The 15,236-nt window shown below is 40.0% G+C and overlaps 1 protein-coding gene across 31 annotated transcripts in view; it reads left to right on the top strand.

Annotated features, from left to right (window-relative positions):
- Positions 1-15,236, top strand: part of SLMAP (sarcolemma associated protein) — an 89,337-nt gene that overhangs the window by 16,186 nt on the left and 57,915 nt on the right. The gene's annotated exons all lie outside the window — the stretch shown is intronic.

Here is a 15,236-nt window from a genome sequence, read left to right on the forward strand (position 1 = left end):
CATATCTGCAGAATGTAAAGATTCTAGTAGTTTCCTTTTAAAAAATCAATGGTGATTGGTTTTTTTCTTTACTAAATTCATCATTGGGTTGAATCAAGTTGGAGAGTTTCTTGGTTTTGTTTTTTTTTCTTTTGTGTTTTTGGAATTCTTTTTTTTTTAATTTTACTTCTGATTGTTTTTCTTTGAATGGTTTGGGGACATAATTCTTCTAGTATGCCTTGACTTTTCAGTTGAAATTATGCTGCACATAAAGAAAAGATAAGCAGTTGTCTGTTGCAGTTTAAGTGGTATTGAGGTTCCAGCTGATTGACTGCTTCACTATGGGCACACTTCTTTCTGGGTTGCAGAGCCAAATGTTTGTAAACCAAGCACAGTTGGTAAACCTTTAGAAAAAGGGGAATGAAAGAATAAAAGGTGATAGTTGTTCCTCAGTGAAGTTTTACAATTATTATTGTCTAACTGTCAAAGTAGTAAATGTGTTGCGTTCTATCATAAGGCCCAGTGCAAGAATACTTCCATCGTAACTTATCATAGAATACAACTGTTGAGTGACTTGCTTTGTGTAAATGATTATAGTTTTTCTCTTTAAAGTGAAAACTGGATTAATAATTTGCACATTGGTTATTGTATATATAAATGACTGATAAAATCCAGAGGGACTTCTTGAAATTTTAATAATTTGTTTGTAAATTAATTTACAAAGAGTTTAGATGTGGTAGCATAGTTCAGAATAAAGGGTTAAGTTCAATTGTTTTGAAATGCCTACTGTTTTTCTTTCAAACTAATATCTATGTGAATTTTCTTAGGATTTTTCTCCTCTTCTTTTTTACTCTGAACTATTGTTGTGGTTTACACATTTTTGTTTGCTAGTTTAGTATTTCTGGTATTGAAATTTTCAAGCTAAAACCTTTCAAAGGGAAGTGAAGAAAACACCAACGTTCCTGATGTGCCTATTAAGAAACAGTGAGGTTATAAAATTGTTGAGAAACAGAAGGCAAACACTTCTGGGTGGTTGTTGATGATAACGTGTGTCACGCTTTGAATTAGTTCTTGTTGGTGCTGATTGAGTGGATAGTATTGGAAATTTAGAGACATTCAGCTGCTGAGTCTGAAAGTCGTCAGGCTATCCAGTTTGTGCAGTCAGTAGGTAGGTAAGCTGCAGAAACTGTCCAGCTTTGAATTAAGTGTGAAAAGAGTAATTTAACAAGGAGAGTGAGGGACCTTGGTTAACAGAACATGTTTACTTAATTTGACTTGTACCTAATTTTAAGAGACAGAAAAGCAAGCCATGGAATAAACAAATACAGTAAAAATACAGTTTGTTGCATGAGAACTTACTAAGAATTAAATGATGCATTTGTTTTTCTGTCTGGAAATGCAGCACCCCTTTATTTTTAAGGTACATTCTGTTGAAGGCTGAAACTTACGTGCAGGATATTCTGTGGGGCACTTCTAGTTGCGTATGCACTTTGCACATGTTGCAGTTGCGTGATGGGAGGGGACCAGTCTACATTCAGTTCTTCCACATGCCCGGTTTTCTTCTTTTCCAAAAGAAACCCGAGCATATAAATGGGGAAGAAGCTGGAGATGTGCTGTGGTGCAACTCTTAAGCACGTGTTTGGGAGAGTAGAACAACTGTGTGCACAGCATAGCATGTCTTTCCTGCAGTTGGGTGTGTTGTGGAATGTTACTACTCCACAGCATAGCCTTGGTGCAAAAGAAGGAACTTGTTACGATGAAAAATAGTTGAAATACATAGAGAAGGCAGAGTGCTGACTCCTGACACTTCCCTAAAAACTTGGATGGGATGTACTATGCAGTAAAGCCCACAGATATGTAAAGACTGAGGTGGTGTGTACATTACCTTCCAGGAACTGCTGCAGCGTCTCTCATTTAAGAATTTCTAAAACAGAGCTGCTTCTTCAGCCCCTAGGAGCTACCTCAGGTGGCAACAAAGGAGGGATGTAATTCTAAGATTAAATAGGAGAAGGACTGTGTTCCTTCTTTTGATGTCCGTGGTAGACAGACCAATTCCTACCTACTGAAAGGAGCAGTGTGAAAAGGTGCTTTCACGTAAGAGGGTCTTACCCTTATTGTTACCCGTGTCTTCTAGATTATGTAGCTTCAGTGGATGTTCATGTGGACCTGTGTATAAGCAATCAGAAGAGCTGTTATTGATCAATATATAAATTCTGTATTCTGTTTTTATTATAACAATAACATCTTAATTGTTTTAAGACTGGCTGGGCAGACTTTGAAGTGTTTTTCCTGGATTTCAGTGGTAAACACTTCAAAATTGTTCTAAGCAAGTGTCACAAATTTGGTGTTGTGTTGGGTTTTTTTGTTTGTTTGTTTTATGACAGGGTTGAAATAATGCAAAGCTGTAATAATCCAATTAAATGTTCTGTCAACCTACGTCATCTGTAGGGTTTGGTATGCCTGGTATTTGCATGGCACCTAGTATAATACTTGGCTGCAGAAGAAAGTACCAAAACAAGTTTAGAAGAAAGAAGCAGTGGGGGGACACACATGTTTCTCTTGAATTTGTATTTAATCATGTTGCTCTTAATGCTGCCAGTTCCCAGTGGCCCAACCTATTTTCCTTTGAAACAAGCTATGGATAGCATCTAATACTAATTAAAGTTTATTAAAACTTCATACTAATACTAGACTAATTATAGGTAGCATAAAAGTCTCGCTGATTTTTCTTTGATTAAAGTATAGACTTGTGTATGGCTATTTTAAATTCAAGCTTGGATGACAAACCTCTTGGTATGTCAAAGCTTATTAACAGTAAACATGTTTTTTGCGGGAAGGCTGTGTTTGTACTGGGAGTGCAGTTTTGAATTTTATGTGAACTTAATTTGAGGGTTCATCTGTTTTGGTGACAGTACAGATTTTGTTTTTTCGTAGAGTGGATGGGCCAGTCTATGTGGAACTGATTTGATGCATGGTACCAGTGCATTGCCACTCCTATTAAATGTCATTACAGTTTGTAATGACTGGAGAAGCTAAACTTGCTGAGCTTTCTTCCGTGTTCTGTTGGGAGTGCAGATTTTGAAATAATTTTTCAAAATGTTTTTGCTTTGAGCTACCAGTGTGTATCCTTTTGTGAGTTGTTTTTGTTCTTTTTCTTTTAGTAAATGACTCATTCTCCTGGTTCGCTTTAGTTTCTGGATTTTCTCTTTTTTTCTCCAATTAGAGCCTAGATAATGAATTTTAGCATAATTTAATCTGTTAAATGTTAAAAATATGCTTCAGGAAAGTGCTACCTTTGTAAAGAAAAAGCCTAACTGTTCTCAGAACAGCAATATTTTTGAACTGCTGATTAGATATGGAAAAATATGCATGTTAATTCCAGTTCTTTTGCAGTGCATGGCCAATTTCTAGCTAGATACTTTTTACCATTGATTAGGAAGTTCAGTTTCTATGTTTAATGTGAAAAGGCTCTGACAGCATTCAGATTTTATACATGCTTGCTTATTCTGGGTAGAATTTCAGTAACTTGCATAATCTCAGTAGCAGGAATGCTGAAGCTGAGAAACCTCATTTTAAAATCTGAGAAGTTGGAAACTCATTAATGTGGATGTTGTAGCTTGTGTTTGAGGCTCTAGACTGTAAAGATGGTATTACTAGTTCAGACAACCCACAGTATACGTGTTATCATGAAACTTCAGTATTTACACACCCCCACCCCCACCTTTGTAATATAAACAGACTTCACCATCGCTTTCTTATGGGTACTTTTTTGTTGAAGTGGTTAGATTTACCAAATCTGGGTGAGTGTGTATAATTCTGTTGCCCTCTAGTGGCTGACACTCAGGTTTAAAAAATAAAAAGAAAAAGCTTTTTCATGGGGAATGGATTCAATGATTCTTGCTTGCACATTATTAGCTATGGTGCGTTTTTTATAGTAAGCAGGGTGTTCAGTGATCTGTGGAACAGCATGGTTCTTCCATGACAACTGAATAACACCAGGATTGTACAAAGAAAACATAATATCCTGTTATAATTTGATAGCAAGGAATACTGCCCATAGTTATTATGATGGAAATAAAAAAACCCCACAACTTGATAGATTTATTGTATAATTTCAGTTTTCTCTAGTCTTATGAGATTATCATTAGTGCCTTATTGGTGCTGGTTGCAATGTTTGGGGATGTGTCTTTGGCTACTGCATGAGAAGAGCATAGTGGCTTTTGTAACCTTTTGATGAGGCTTTGGATTCAACTTTCAGGTGAGTGAATGTTTAAAAAAAAAACAACAAAAAACAAGCTCTTCAGGTCCTTCAGGCTGCCTACATCAATTTACTCTTGTGATTGTTGATAGACAGGAGGATTTTTGCTTCATATTTTCTCTACAAATGCCCCATTTTTGTTTAAAGCATGACAACTGAGTTAATAAAAAAAAATCACTTGATGACCCTTCATTCATGAGCAAACAGTATACCAGTTTTCTACATAGTGGGACAAGATCCCTGATTTGGTAGCTGCATGGAAGAGCCTGGTAGTCAGAGGGACTAGTCATCTTTCCATAATTTTGCATATGCTTTTCAGGATTGAAACTATCTGTACTTCTGTCATCTCTCCCTCATGCTGCCTCTTTTTTTTTTTTTTTTTTTTTTTTTTAATCGTTTTGGAATAAATAACTATCAAGCTTATCCTAACTGCTTTGTTAAAAATAAAAGGGGGGGGGCATGCGGGAGAAGATGGAAATAGCTTTTCTGATGATGATACTGAAGTACAAAGAACTACCCAGGTGATTCAATGTACATGGTATCAGCAACTGAATAGTGCTGCTTTTAGGAGGTGAACTGTGAAAAATTTCACTGTATCTTTCTAGCCATTAAAAACACATATTTTTGTGGTAAGAAAAATGTTATATTGTGTTTTGTCAGTTGGACAGTGTGACCTGAAATCTCCATACAGGTCATTGGAGGTATCTCTGGTTTTCATACCCGGAAGGATCTGCCGTTTGAAAAATGACTTGATGGCTGTTTAAAGAATTAAAGCATTGATGGAGGATATTTCTTCTTAGACTGGCAGTCTAGAACTGTTGGTGCTAGAAAGAGGTTCTTTTTGTACCTTGAAAAATATTTCCCATGTTTTAGAGGGAAATGTGGCACATCTAGTCCAAAAAATTGCAAGATTTGATAATACATTTGAGAGGTGTGGAAAACTACTCCGAGGCTTTACATCTGAAGGGGTGTGAGATTGCCAGCAGTATTTTGCAATTCACTTGCGCCTGCTCCTTTTGCCCGCTGGCAAATTGGTCATGGGCATTTACCATGTGTTACAAGTACTTTTTTATTGACAAAAGAGATTTTAAAAGGCATTCAGGTTGGGTTGACTGTTTTATTTGGGTTTGGGTGGTATGTCTTTGGGGTTTTTTGTTTGGTTGAGTTTTTTAGCTTGTCTGAGGAATAGAATTCATGGGCACGGTGTTGTCAGTGTAATGTCTCTGATGACTTTGTAGATATGATGGAAAATAGCTAGGAAAAAAGACACTGAAATACTTTGGTCTGTGTAGAAAGCTGTGCTGAAATAATTACCTTGCCAAGTTTTGCCACGTTAGCAAACCTTTTAATCTGTAAATCCAAGGTACCATGTATATGATTTTTGCCCTTTACTAAGACCTGTATGAATCATGAGTCACTGTGTTTGAAACTGTAATTACCATATCCTTGAACATCTTATCTGTGCTCTGCCCATTCCTCTGTGCATGTTTCTGATGTTGTGAACCAGTTGAGAAGGCTGCAGCACTTGCCTCTTGTTCTGAAGCCAGCAGGACATGGCTAAAGAAATGGCTGACCAATATTCTCTAAGATTGCCTATCAAAAATTAGCTCATACAGTCTCTCACATTGCTGGCAGACCTGTCTCAGTATGTGGATTCATGCTACAGGCATTTCTTTCCTCAAGCTTAAAAAAAAATACATTAAATTTTTAATTGTAAAATTGCCAGTCTCAAAGGAACACCAGTATAATCTGCCTTTGTTCATGAATATCAGCATTCAGTTACTGCTTGCTTTGAAAGTCTTGACCCAGGAATGAGTTGCAAATAAATACAGCCTCCTCCCAGTCTATTTTCGCTCTCACTTTGTTGGAGGTACGGATTGGCGGTGTCTGGAGTACAAATATTAAACTCCCGATTGTCAAATTTCTCCTCTGTGCCGGAAAATGAATTTTCCGTCTTTAGATGGAGCCGCACCCTTCTCTGACGGTGTTTGGTTTCCAGTTGATTGCATTTGCTGTCTGTATGGAATGCTGAAGTTCAAAACACAGAATGAAAATAAATTAAATGAAGTATTTTTTTAAAAACACTTTTGGTCCTTACTTGATGCAGAGAAGTCTTCAGAAAAACATGGAGGAGCATATTGCTCTGGTGACCAGTTGTTTTCGTATGAGGAAGTGTGCAGTGAACTCTCACTACACTATATTTTGGTAGCATTTGTGGTTTGGACCTGTTACAAAAATATCTAGTTTGACATGATAAAAATTAGTACAGTGTCATTTGTACTTAGGCAGTTCTTTTGAGTTAGGACTTGCACTGCTGCATCTTTATTGGCTGCATTGAATTTATATCACCATAACATTAAGCTAATGTTCAGTATGGTTATTTTAACTGGTGTTTAGAAATGTGCTGAACATTATTTTCCCTGTGACACCCGTCATCTCTTAATAGCTCAGGAGCAGCTGGTGTTGGAAAGCAGGAAATCTCTGCTTTGTGCAAAGGAGAGATGAATTAACTAGGCCTGCTGCAGATGTTTGTTTAAAAAAAACCCACCAACAAACAGCATTAGAAGAGTCCTTTCAGCTGGAATATGTCCCTTGCTAAAAGGAAGGGAGACAACTTCTTCATAAAATTTTCAGGGTATTTTTTAGAGTTTCTATGTAGTGTTATTGTGACAGTACCAAACTACTGTTGCATTTGGAGGTGTTTTTGAAATCTGATGTGTGGGTTTTTATCTGTCTGGATGTGTGATCACTGGGAGTTTTCTCTGTCATAAAACAGCAGCACTATGGAATTAATGACAGTAAGTACACACAGTACCTTATGTGGAAGGAGTAGAAATGAGGAAAGGTTGAATTAGTTTCAACAGCTTCTCCCTTTATTCTCTGTACAGTTAAAAAGTGAACACATGAGAAGAGATCCTTCTTTGCAAGGGGTAGAGGAGCTTTGATGTAATGATTAACTAATTGGAGAAATTTAGCAGCGTGTAGTGAGATAGTTAAGCAGCTCTTGCAGTAGTGCACCTGCCTTGAAATGTCTGGGATTATGCTTGAGAGATGGAGTTCTCTGATAAACTAACAATGTGCCTCATGCTTCTTGCTTTTGTGTAAGTAGATCTGGCTCTTCATCTGGTTGGAGTACCTGGTAATCTTGGCTTCTGTTGTGGTTTTTCTACAATTTGCTTGCAAGTGAAAAATGTAGTTGCTGATAGAAGTTCAGTATTGCACATTTCTTAAGGAAAATCTCAATTTCAGCTAATTTTGTGCTAATCAGTTACCTCATTAATTCAAGATTTTTGAGGAAGCAGAAATGATGAATAATGTTAGAGCTGGATTTCTTGTACTAAGTATTTACTGTACCAGATCCTGATGGTATTTCAAGATTTCCTTTTTTAAAAAACCATTTGTTTTCTGCTTTTTTTTGTCAATTCTATCTATCCTCCAATGTTTTCCCACTACAACAATTTAGAGTTTATTTTAGTAGGTGTTGTAGATCTTTGATTTCAGTTTTTGTTTATGCATGTTTTTTATAAGGTCAGTCTCTTAATTTGAAGATCAGGAGAGATTTATGCCTTACCTCTGGCCTTAATTTGGGGAAAACTTATGTCCAAACATGACAAATTTCTCTGAAGAAATACTCTTCATTGCAATAGTCAGAGACCAGACCGCAGTTGATTTTCATCTTGTGCTTTATGAAGCTGGCCAAAGAGAATAACTATCAAGCTTAACCGCTTCTTAATGATGAATTTAAGAATAAAAAGTTTAGTTCTCTGAATAGTCTTAGCATTTTTCCCTACTGCAGAATATTAGTACAGGTGCTTTTGCTACTTGAAGGTAAGAGTAAATTGCAGTAATTTGCAAACTTTTAGAATCATACATTTGGAAAGAAATTTGTTATATATAGGAACCTGCTCTTTGCATAGCTCATAATTCTTCATTTATTTTATATTCTAGTGGATTTTTGTGACAGGATTTTGGTAGCAGGGGGGCTACAGGGGTGACTTCTGTGAGAAGTTGCCAGAAGCTTCCCCGGTGCCTGATGGAGCCAGTGCCAGCTGGCTCTGAGAAGGATCTGCTACTGACCAAGGCCGAGCCCATCAGTGACAGTGGCAGCACCTCTGAGATAATGTATTTAAGAAGGGAAAAAAAACAGCTGTACAACAATTGCAACACAAGAGTGAGAATATGTGAGACACACACTCTGCAGCCCCCCGGGTCAGTGCAGGAGGCAGGAGGGGCTCCAGGCACTGGAGCAGGGACTCCCCAGCAGCCCCTGGTGAAGCCCATGGTGGGGCAGGCTGTGCCCCCGGCCCATGGAGGCCCATGGGGGAGCAGATCCCTGCCTGCAGCCTGGGGAGGGACCCACACCAGAGCAGGGGGTGCCAAAGTGGGCTGTGAGCTGTGGGAAGCCTGTGCTGAAGCAGGTTTGCTGGCAGGGCCTGGGACCCTGCGGGGGGCCTGAGGGACGGCACCCCATGGGAGGGACCCAAGCCGGAGCAGTTCCTGAGGGACGGCACCCCATGGGAGGGACCCACGCCGGAGCAGTTCCTGAGGGACGGCACCCCATGGGAGGGACCCACGCCGGAGCAGTTCCTGAGGGACGGCACCCCATGGGAGGGACCCACGCCGGAGCAGTTCCTGAGGGACGGCACCCCATGGGAGGGACCCAAGCCGGAGCAGTTCCTGAGGGACGGCACCCCATGGGAGAGACCCACGCCGGAGCAGTTCCTGAGGGACGGCACCCCATGGGAGGGACCCACGCCGGAGCAGTTCCTGAGGGACTGCACCCCATGGGAGGGACCCACGCCGGAGCAGTTCCTGAGGGACTGCACCCCATGGGAGGGACCCAAGCCGGAGCAGTTCCTGAGGGACGGCACCCCATGGGAGAGACCCACGCCGGAGCAGTTCCTGAGGGACGGCACCCCATGGGAGGGACCCACGCCGGAGCAGTTCCTGAGGGACGGCACCCCATGGGAGGGACCCACGCCGGAGCAGTTCCTGAGGGACGGCACCCCATGGGAGGGACCCACGCCGGAGCAGTTCCTGAGGGACTGCACCCCATGGGAGGGACCCACGCCGGAGCAGTTCCTGAGGGACGGCACCCCATGGGAGGGACCCACGCCGGAGCAGTTCCTGAGGGACTGCACCCCATGGGAGGGACCCACGCCGGAGCAGTTCCTGAGGGACGGCACCCCATGGGAGGGACCCACGCCGGAGCAGTTCCTGAGGGACGGCACCCCATGGGAGGGACCCACGCCGGAGCAGTTCCTGAGGGACGGCACCCCATGGGAGGGACCCACGCCGGAGCAGTTCCTGAGGGACGGCACCCCATGGGAGGGACCCACGCCGGAGCAGTTCCTGAAGAACTGCGGCCGGCCCATGGGAAGGGCTCACGTGGGAGAAGTTCATGGAGAACTGTCTCCCATGGGAGGCACCCCACACTGGAGCAGGGGAAGCGTGTGATGAGGAAGGAGTGGCAGAAACGACCTGTGGTGGACTGACCATAACCCCATCCCCTGTATCCCTGCACCGCTGGCAGGGAGCAAGTCGAGAAACAGGGAGTGAAGTTGCGCCCGGGAGGGAGGGGTGAGGGGAAGGTGTTTTTAAGTTTTGATTATTTTTAGCTCTCATTAACCTACTCTGATTTGAATGGTAATAAATTAAACTAATTTCCCCAAGTCAGGTCTGTGTTGCGTGTGACCGTAACAGCCGAGTGATCTCCCTGCCCTTACCTCGACCCATGAGCCTCTCCTTGTATTTTTTCTCCTCCGTGGTGTTGAGGGGAGTGATAGAGTGGCTTGAGTGGGCACCTGGCATTCAGCCAGGATAGAACCACCACGTATCTCACTACGGGCATCCTACAAATACAGTCTTTGGGACTTTGTACGCCTCAAGGTAATGTTTGCTTTCCTTATTGCAAAGTTGGAGTATGCCATGTTGCCAAGCTGTCATTAGATTTCTTACAGTAAACAATAGTATTTAGCTTTCAGTCTAGTTTTGGAGGAAAGTATTCATGTAAGGGCACAAGGATTGAAGAGTATTTCAGCAGTATTTCACACTTAGAAGTTGTAATCTTAAGTGATTATCCTGAAGAAGCCTGGATTTCTGGGTAATGGCGTATTAAGGAATTTTGTTTCATTTTAAAGCCATATTAAGTTGCACTATATTTCTGTAATTGATTAATACAGAGAACGCAGTAACATTAAGCAAAACCTCAGAAAGTCACCTTGTCCCTATGTTTTCCTCAGGGTAAATGTTTGATGTGGTGATAGAAGTTGCTGTAAGTTATACAAAGCAATTGCTGGTATCATGCTGATATGTGATACATAGCCTCTTGTTACGCAAGACATTTATACAGCTGAGCTTCCTTAATGAAATAGAGCAGAACAACTTCTTTGCAACAAGTACAATATCCTTCTAGAAACCTGTTTTTTAGCTAGTTTTCACTGGGTTTATGGCTCCATTGTGCTAATAAGTTTTTAATATGGAGCAAGAAAGTTTATTTCAAAGTCTCTATGTTATGTAAGATAGTAATCTATGACAACAGTAATACAAAATAATGCTCTTCATTATTTTCCTTTTGTATTCTACTGTGTCAATTTCAGCATCTTGGGACCATACGTAATCATTTCTTAGGAATCTTTCCCTTGATTGCACTTTATTGTTAATATATTTTAGCTTAGTACTTAAAGCAGCAATGTACCTTAGAAATCTCTCAGCATCTTCAGGATGAGAATTTCACATAAAATTAAAATTGCACTTGAGAGAATTTTTGTGTAGGCTGACAATTCAAACAATTTTTTTGTTTTCCTCAAGAAAATTGTGTATAATTAGTACTGAGTTGAGGAATTCTTTTTTTTGAAGGAAACTTTTCTACTTTGTCTATATTTTGTATATTCTAGGCATAATGGAGTTGCATCTCCTCTTCTGTTAATGCCCTTAATCTGTTTTGTGTTTTACGTACAACAGGAAGTTTTAAAGTATGGCATATGTGAGAGACAGACTTTGATTCATCTGTGAAGAGAATAAATAGGAATTTTTTCTAGCTGTCCTGAAAACATCCAGCATTTGTAGCAGAAGGCTGGTTTTCAGGAATTCTTGTGAACTGTGAGGACCACAGTTAAGTAAAAGAGATATTCTAACAAGTACTAATTAGTAACTATGGTGACAGATGTCTCACTATAGCAAGTCAGTCAACTATATATAAACCAAATTACTTATAAATTAGAATTCTTCCTCTAGATCTCTTCGCAAAAATAGCCTTTTGCATCAAAACTAGTGACACTGATGTCAAGAGGTATCTATTTTTGTATGGTGTTGTCACATTCTGTGGTAAAACATTTTTATCTTGAGGTTTTTGGGGAGTATCTTGTCATCCTGCTCCTTTTGACAGCGAATGCATTCATGGATTGTTTGAATGATCTGGAGATAGATCAATGTTCACAAGTAACTTTTACCTTTTTTAACTATTTTATTCCACACCTTCCATTTAGCAGAGGAAATTTTATTCAGTAAGAGGAATGAATATTGTGCCTAGGATTGCTTCAGGTCACATCCTCCAGCGTGAATCTTTTACGTGAATGCACTTACCACAGAATTTTGTGGAATTAGGTGTTACTGCATAATAGAAGATGATCAAGACTTGTTCTTCAGTGACGAGGCATTTTACTGCATTTTGCAACTATGGAATGTGATTATTGGGAGGAGTTAACTTCACAACAGTCATGTTGCAAATTGTTGTTTCTAGAAAAAACAGAGTTTGCAGTTACTTGTGTGCTACCAGGTCTGCCAGAGAACGATGAGGGCAAATAGGTTGGCAAGAGGAACCAACCTTTCTGCTAACATTTCTGTTCATGTTGGTTGGTTCCAAGTTGTTTTTTTTTTAAAGAAGAGACAGTACTTGGGCACTTTTTGTGCAAAGTTTAGGTGAGTGTACAATCATAGTAAAAGCACTCTTTTTGGTATTGCTACTACTTTAATATTGGTATCCTATGATGATCATCTCATATGAAATACTTTTTTCATTATAAACTACTGTCACCATAGTAGTACTGTATTTTTTCCAGAGGTGGTGGTGATCTAGGTGTTTGAAGTGTTGATAGTTCCTTTTAGAGATAAAGTAAATAAAAGAAAACTGAAAGTGGATTAAGGATGTTCGTACAGTTTTGTGCTAACCATTGGGGTGTTGAGGGTTACAGGAATTGTAATGCAGTTTATTTACTAATATTTTATGAGAGCAAAGGTGCTGCAGAGGTCATCATAGTTTTCTGAATTTACTCCACCTTAAGACTGCTATCTCCTAATAAAGAGAACTCCAGATTCTGCTTGTGAAATGTGCTTTAAGGTCTTAAAATCCTGACATATAGCAATTGATAAAAATCAAATGGTTGACGTTGTACATACAGCCTGCTCTCTGCCATTCTCTTCTTGAATGCTGCTGTGGGGTTCATGAGTATAAGCTTAGGAACCAGCTTCTAAAGTATGCTCATTTTTAGCCCAGGTCATTGTTATATACCAACCAAATTAAGCAAACTGAAAATGACAGGAATTCTGAAACCATGCTGAGTTGTTCGGCTGCCCCTGCCATCGAGCCAGCTTTGCTGCTTTCTGTGATGGGTAAGGAGCGGATAACTGTGACGGTCGTGGGTTCAGTTGCCTTGTTTCTTCTATCAGTTACCACATGAGAGTTGAAGATCCCATTCTTGAATGGTATAGTGATTGTGAAAGATGTGTGGGATTATGGTTTGAAGCTGAGGGCACCAATGCATAATTACCGCAAACTTTTGGAAACAAGCGGTAGAGATCTTCATCCTCAGTCCTTGATGTATATATGCACAAACTTTACATTGTGAGCATAGGTCTTTGCTTTTGTTTTAAAATAAAGAACTTGGATTGTGGTATAGCTTGAGGTCCTAAACTTTTAGCCATCTTCTGCCAATCTCTTTAATATTAATTACTTCGAAAAATGCAGCAATACTGCTCAAGAATTTTATTTGATAATAAATAGCCAAAACCATTTAAATGGAATGTTTTTAAGCTCCACATAGCTAGTTCTAAAACTGAATAATTAAAAAGTACTGCTTAATCTTTTTAGTAGCCTTTCTGTTAATAATGATCACTTCCTAAAGCAAATTTTAAAAAATACATCCTTTTAAAGTACATCTGACATCCTGTTTCTGAGTTTTTCTTGCTGTAGATTATGTGCATAACTGCAAATATTAAAAAAAACAGTATAGAGCTATTAACTGATAGTAACCTTGATTTCTGAGCTTTTCATCTTCAGACCAGTAAGTTCAATTACAACTACTAAGAAATGTGGTGGCGTTTGAATAGTGTTTTAGAAGGTAAATGCTTTTGCCTAACGGACACAACAGGTAGGAGGTGGTATTAACTCTTCAAATGTGCTTTCATGTTTTTATTTTTTGTGAATGCCTTTAATATGCCGTAATTTAAAAATTCTGATTCTGTATAAGTGTATCTGTAGAACTCAACAGTTAAAAAAAAGCATTGCAATGTCATATGTCAAAAGAAAGGTCTGTGCTGAAATGTTTGCAGGTACAACACACCTGGAAATGTTTGCTTTGTTTCATTGAGGAAGGTGATGTTTTGCTGCTGAGGAACTCACTAGAGCTCACAGGTTGTAGGCAAATGCATGTTTTATGCACAGTTTAAGCTGCTAGTGCCTCTTGGTGTTCAGCATTGCCCCTCTACTGAAAGTGGTTTCCCCTTTTCCCAACAAATCCAACCCATCATACCTTCACTGTCATAGCCCCCGTGCCCTTTTCAGGCAAAGTCTGCTGACCTAGCTCAGACAAAAGTTAAGCTGAATGACAGGGCCTGGAGTGAGTTTCAAAGAACTATTAGGACGTGGCAAGCAGCAGGGGGATTAATACGTTACAGCACTTCAAATACAACCAGAAAAGGCTGAGCGCTGTTTATACCCAGACTCAGTTACGCTGGCACAAAATTACTGCCACAGTTTATTTTGCTTGACAACAGGTACGAGCAGCCGGCAGGGTTGTCCTGGCAGTACAGTCAACAAAACTTCAAGGTGTAAACAGACACAGAACAACTTGGGCAGTCGAAGAGCATATTCTCTGCTGTCCTCTGCCTCTTGGAGTTACTGGCAGGTTTGGAATGATAGCACTGAATTCCTGGGGGTGGCTGAGGATTTTAACCTTTTTCATCTGAGTAGCTGGATTGACATCAGGCTTACACTTTCAGTTGAAAACTTAGGATGAATGTTTTTTGTCCAGTGCTATATCAAAGAAAGTTACTGTTTTCAGTTGGGTTTTTTTTTTTATTGCATAGAAATCGTTCATTATTTTCCAGGGAAGTTACTGAAAACTACTAGCAAGGTGTGCTTCTCTGGGGCCTTCAGTACTTAGGGTCCCTGAATAGCCAGCTGCTACTCCTTCAGTCTGTTCAATCGGACTGGAAAATCCTTTTCTTCACAGCTGGTCACTTTTAGTTTGATAGCGTGTGCCTGCCTCAGGTAGCTAGAATAATTTTTTAAAATGAGATTTGCTAAGAACTTAAAAGTTAATACAGTAGTTTTGTTCCTGAGTTGAAGGAGCTGGAGTTTAGTAAACAAAGAGCTATTAGATCCATGTGTTTAAGAAATATAAAACTAAATAGAAAAGCAGTTTTGTTTGATGTACCCCACCCTGTGAATTATGCTTGCTTATGGAGACAAATACTTCTACTTCCTTGATAGGTGGGTGGAGTTAGGCAAGTGAGAGGAAAGGAATTTAGCATGTGCCTAAGCAGACCAGAATGAGGAACTCAATCAGCTGGATCTGGAGATAATTTAGCATCTGACCTTCTCTATCCTACAGCCAAAGGACCAACCTGGAATTCAGTATGGCTTGCACAGTGTACTCTGCTAGCAGAAGTGCTGCCCCCAGAATGAGAAAATAGTCTTAGTATTTCAAGGAAGACAAAATGATCTTTTAATTGTATGGGAGAAAAAGCTTTCTGGCAGCTGTGTAATAGATGTTGTCGA

The sequence above is a fragment of the Falco cherrug genome, chromosome 4, assembly GCF_023634085.1.
Source record: "Falco cherrug isolate bFalChe1 chromosome 4, bFalChe1.pri, whole genome shotgun sequence".
NCBI lineage: Eukaryota > Metazoa > Chordata > Aves > Falconiformes > Falconidae > Falco > Falco cherrug.